Here is a 6000-nt window from a genome sequence, read left to right on the forward strand (position 1 = left end):
CTAGTGCTGAACAAACAGTGGGCTGTAGAAAAGAGCTGCACTGAGCTACCTGGCCTCCCAGACCAAGGGAAGAGCCTGGTGTCAGATGAAGCCAGGTCCAATGCCAGCTCCACCAGTCCCCTGGGGTGATGGAGACAAGCCTTGCCTCTAGCCTTGTTTCTTGCCTGGAAGGGGTGATACTCCTTGAGGCTGCAAAGATTAACACTGGGGCCCAGAAGCCATGGAGGGGCATTCCACCTCCCACCTGTCTATCTGTCTGCCCTGCCTTGCACCCAAATGATCAGCCCAGTGTCCACCGGCTGGAGCCGGCTCCCTGTGTACAGGCCACTTCCCTTGCCTTCCTTCCGGTCTCTGGCCCCAAGCCCCTTCCTGTTTTCTTTATTGTGGGAACATGTGTTGAAGACAAAAACAACTCCAGTCCCCTGCTACTGAGGTCCCTGAAGCAGTGAGTGGGCCACTGCACATGTGCAAGAATGTGTGTGTAAATGAATGGGTGTGGCAATATGTGTGTGTGCTGGTACACGGGTATGTGTGCACATCCCATGTGTGTGCACACATGTGCATGACCCTGGGCACGTGTGAGGGGACTATGTGTGAGCCTGTGATGATGTGTGTAGGAGCATGTTCCTGCATGGGGCATGTGTGCACACATGATGCTGCTCCAGCCACTCATCCTGAAGCTCTGACTCTCTCCAGCAGCCATTTGTGTGCCCACCAGCCTCTGTGGGTTTAAAAGTGTCTCACATCATTTTCAACAACTACTCAATGGGCATCACAATGTGGCAGCCAGGCCTGCATGAGGCTGGGGGCAGCCTTTTGGAGCTCAGAGGCTTGAAGAGGGAGGTGCCAGTAGAGGAGCGAAGGTCAAGAAAGAAGAGCAGGTGTTCAGGAAGGACCTCTGAGGAGAGTCATTCAGGCAGAGACCTAGGTGAGGAACAGGACAGGGATGGGTGGGAGGAGAAGGGGCTGAGGGAAGAAAAAGCCTGAGGCACTGGGAACACTCAGAGATTGCCAGACAATGACAGGAGTCTGATCAGACAGAAGTTGGGGTCATTTGAAGGACAATGGGGCAAAGGGAAGGGCACACTTTTACTGGATATCAGTCCAGCCCTGAGCCAGGACCCCTCCTAGGTTCTCCTGGACATGATGACATCATGCCACTTCGGGGGGGGAGGGGGGTCTGACAGGGACCACCAGCCTAGTTACTGTGTGCCCAGGGCACTCCCCTGCACCCTTCACGGAGAGAGGCTGGCCCCTGGCCTCCCACACTGTTCAGCCAGGCAGCACCAGCACTGGGAGGAAAGTTTCCCTGGAGGGACAGAGGAGGGTCAATCATCAAAGTGGAGGGGTGTGGCCATGCCCCACTCCCCACCACTGGCACCTGCCTGTCCTGTATCTACATGGGCCCAGTTGGGCCTCAGGAATCTGGCATCTTCTCCCTGCTGGAGATCCCTGTCTTTCTAGGCCTTGGGTTCCCTCTACAAGCAGGCAAGACAATTGGTGAACAGGGAGCCTTGGTGGCCATGAGCTGAAGGACAATGTAAGTCCACACTGGATGGACTCACACTTTCTGGGATTGGGGCCTTGGGCAGGTCACCTCCCCTCACTGGGCATGGGGTGAGGACAGGATGCATGATGTCAGCAAGGGCCTGGCCCATGGCAGTGCTCCTCATGTCTGCCCACTGCCCTAGGTTAAAAGAGACACCTTCATACAGTTCAAGTCAGGACACACTAGAGTCAAACAGGGCCTGAGACACGAAGACACGGACACGAGACACACACAGGTTGTCCCACACACAGGAAGACAGACATGCACAGACATGGGAGACACAGGGACACAGAAAGAGACAGAGACGCGGGGTCCATGCAGGCTCATGCGGAGCTCACACACAGGGCTCGCACACAGGGCTCACACACATACACAAGTGCCAGCACAGCTCTGGGAGCCAGTTTCCCATGGCTGGGGCCTCTTGTTCAGCCTAGGCACCCCTCCCAGCCTCTGGGCTCTGAGCCAGGAAACAATCCCAAAGGGCCCATCTAGACACCCTGGGTGTCCTGGGTGTGGGCAACTCCTGCTTCCTTGGGCAACCCACTTACCTCTGGGGTAGAGCCACTGCCATTTGGTGAGGGGTGATAAGGTGTATGGGGTTAGTGGGGAGGCCTCCCAGGCTCAGGCTCCTGGGCTCCCAGCAGGGATAAGACCCCCTTCTGCCCTCAGATGGGGCAGGCCCCACCTCTTGATACCTTATTGGGACCTGGGGTTACAGTGAAGCTGGCCAGGGGCAGGTGGGCCCTTTGCCCTGCCTGCCAGCACAGATTCTGGAAACCTCTACACTCCATCTGGAAGGCTTGGCCCGAGTGAGAAGCCCAAATCTCTCCTGTGACAGCTGCTCACCCCCGCCCCCTGCCTGGCCTGTGCCCTGAGATCCATGGAGCCCCTCTGTGGAAAGCCTTCCCCCTCCCGGTCCTGACTCCTTGGAGCGCCACCCCAGCAGCTGGCAGCATCGTCCTTGGCATCAAGCATTCCCAGGCTGCCTCCCCCTGGGTGTGACTATGCTGCCTGGCTGCCTAGGGCCTGGTCCATCAGCCGGGGATGTCTGAGGGGGCAGTGCCAGGAGAGTGACTACAGTTTTCTCATGTGAGAAGGAAGTGTGAGGAGAGGCCATGTTCCGGAAGAAATGAGTGTTTTTAAAGCTCCAGGCCAAGGCAAGGACTTGATGCTTTCCCTCCCCAGCCCTGGCCCTGATTCAGAGAGATGACCCTCCCTCCCACAGTAAGTCCCTGGCCACCTGCCAGAAATACCCCCAGTTATTGCATGCCCCCTGCTCAGTGGGGGTTATTTTTGGACATCCAGACAGTGATGCCTGAGGCTGTCTGGAGCCCCGGGTGAGGTTTGGGCAGGGTAGGTGATTTAGGATTCACCCCCTCCAGTGGGGTCATGGACCGCCTGACTCTGGCCTGGAGTAAAGGATTTGGAAGTTACTTGGCCAGGAGTAGCAGAAGGCCAGTTCAAACACCCTGCCAAGCCCCCTCCAGAACTTTCCCAGGTGGAAAGTTTATTGCTGGCACACAGGGCATGGTCCTTTGACTACTCATATTGGCTGTCATTGGAGCCCAGGAGGCCACCAACCTCTAGCCACTACTTCTAGAGCTTAGAGGAAGAAAAACTCCCACCAGCTACCGCTGGATGCACCTGGCAGCCTGTGGCCCCTGAGGCCAACCCCCAACCCAGCTGGAACTACTAGTCACCTAAAAGAGCTGGGTCAGCTTTTGTCCCTCATCACAAACTCCAGGCCCCTGGGCACAGTGTGTGGGGGCTGGGCTAACAACCATTTCCCAGTCAGAGCAGCTCAGCACTGAGGAAGCATGGTGGGGCTGGAGAGCCCCCAGGGTGTGCAGGCTGGACGCTTGGGGTGCGCGTATAGATCCAAAGCTCTGTGCCCTCTCCACGTCACAGTCTCCAAGTTGACAGAGGAGGGGATAGATTCGATAAAGACCACTGCTGCTGAGGGTTACACAGAAGGGAGGCAGGGTAGAGAGGGGACTAGGAGCCTCCGGAGCCACATAGTGAAGGCATTCCTCCACTACCCAGGCAGCACGACAGCCTGAGCCCCTGCCCACCCTTTGTGAATTTCTGGGGGAAACTGCCCTCTCCTAGCGAGCCAGGGCCGACCAGCGTCCCACTGCCGGACACAGGCTTATTCTGGGACATGCCCTAGGTGGCTGTGCCCTGGGTCTCCACCAGCTGCCTGACCCTGGGCGAATCCGGCGACCTCACCGCGCCTCGGTGGCCTCATCTGTGAAATGGGGACCACGATGCCCAAACCCTAGTCCAGTGATAAGTGGACGCCCGAGACCACCCTCGACCTTTCGTTTGACCACGCCCTCAGGAGGGCCTAGCCTACCCTAGTTCTCCCTCTGCGGTGCTCGGGCCCCTCCGGCCCTGGTGCGCGGACTAGCGTCCAGAACGCTGCGCCAGGGCGCCACCGTGTGGCTGTTCTGGGGACTGCACAGTCTCTGCACCGCTCTCTCTCCCCTGGAGGAAGCAATCAGGATGCTAAGAGCATCAAAGCACTAGCATGCCCAGAGGCTGTGCCAAGCGCAGTCGGCGTGTACGCTCTTATTATTTTTCCTCCCTGATAGATGGGGAAACTGAGGCCCACGTTCCATAGCCAGTGACAGGTTGGGGCAGGATTTGACCCCAGCCAGTCTGGGTGCATAGCCCTGGATTTGATCACATCCAACCTGTCTGGGTCCTAAGAGTTATTTCCACTTAGACTGTCAGTACCAGCCCGTGCACATTGGGGTGTCCTGAGAGGCTTTAAAAGGAAAGTTTCTGGGTACCCATCCCAGAGACTGATTCACTTGGCCCAGGTGACTCCTCTATGTGGCCAGGACTGAGAACCACCTGCCTCTCACAGAAGTCCCATTCTATAAAATAGGAAGTGGCTTCAGAAGGTCAGAATAGGTACACTGGCTCCCTAGGCAGAGACAGTGAAGCCAGGGCTGGGGACCCCGCTTTGCTTTTCCCAGGAATCTACTCCTTTTTGCTTCTGGATGCCTAGTGCTCAGAAGGCCAGCCCAGGCCTGCAATGAAGGGCACATTGAGGCTGCGGAAGGGCACCAGGAGCAAAGTCATGACTGTGCCCTGGCTGAGGCTGGGGTCTTGATCTCCCCATCTGTGAAATGGGGCATGCTTGGCACCCATCTCCTAGGAGGATTGAAGAAATACTGATGTGAAGGCTCAGGCTCAGCAATCAGTGAATATTTGCTCAATCGGGGGGATGGTAAAGCTGGCAACTTGAAGTTTCTGGTGGGAGCTGACCCCTCCAGACCCCTCTAGACAATGCCAGGTTGTGCCCCTGCAGTGCTAGTGTTTGGTGGCCTGTGACCCTTTTTGATAGACAATGAAGGAGGTACTTCTGTTCTGTGGGACTAGTCTAGCCATGGTGGGGGCAGATGGCATGGACTGTGGGGTGGGGGCTGGCATAGGGTGCTGGTGAACCTCAGAAGAGGGCTGCAGAGGGCCAGGGAGGAGGTCACAGTAGGGCTGGCTAGGGAAGAGTGCAGGGCTGAGGGTCTGGGAATAAGACAGTGGCACTTGGGGTGGCCAGGGGAAGAAGCTACTTCTGGGTGGGGCAGTGATAAGAAAGTGGCGGGCTTGACCATGCAACCGAGACTGAGCCCAAGTGCACTATTCTCCCAGAGGGCAGAGGGTCCAGGCCCCAAGAAAGGAAATGGAAACAGAGGCAGAAGGGGAGGATGCACCTGAATAAGGGCCAGGACAGGTACCCAGGTGATCTGGCAGGTGCCCAGGGAGCAGGAGTCCCCTCTCTCTGCAAAATCTCTGCCACTCCCAAGGCATCCCTCTGTGCAGGTCTCCATGGCTCACCTGGGTAGGGGAGAGCAACAGACTGGGAATTCAGATCCTTGATTCCTCATTCTCATCTCCACCCCAGATCCCACCTGTACTGAGCATGTTACTTCTTCCCCTGTGCCTCAGTTCCCTTGTCTGCTTGAAGGGAAGATCCCTTGGAGCTGTTGTTTAAGACGGTGGCAAGGACCAAATGAGACAGTGTACATCAGGGTTGGCACAAATCCATGCCTTCCCTGGTGTGAAGAGGGACCTTTCTGAGGCACCTTTACCCCAGACAGAGCATGAGGGCAGTTTTTTCTCTCTGCACAAAGACAAGCTCCCAAGTGCTGGAGGAGAAACTCAGAGCAGGTCCTTTTGCATGGATGGGCTCAGAGGACATGATGTACCCCATATTTACTGCTCCCTGGCTGCCCCTAGGCTTTGGGAGTAGAAGGGATGGCTTCTTCCACCCAGCACCATGAAGATTACACTCTTACCACCTGGGCTGGCAGAATCAGCTGCCTCTAGCCAGGTCAGGAGGGGAAGTGTGGTGCCAGCAAGTACAGCAGGTGCCCACAGGTGTGAGACAGGCATGTGGGCTCAGCTCCACCATGCTGCTGTCAAGAGAGCCCAGGGGTGCCCCT

The sequence above is a fragment of the Nycticebus coucang genome, chromosome 9, assembly GCF_027406575.1.
Source record: "Nycticebus coucang isolate mNycCou1 chromosome 9, mNycCou1.pri, whole genome shotgun sequence".
NCBI lineage: Eukaryota > Metazoa > Chordata > Mammalia > Primates > Lorisidae > Nycticebus > Nycticebus coucang.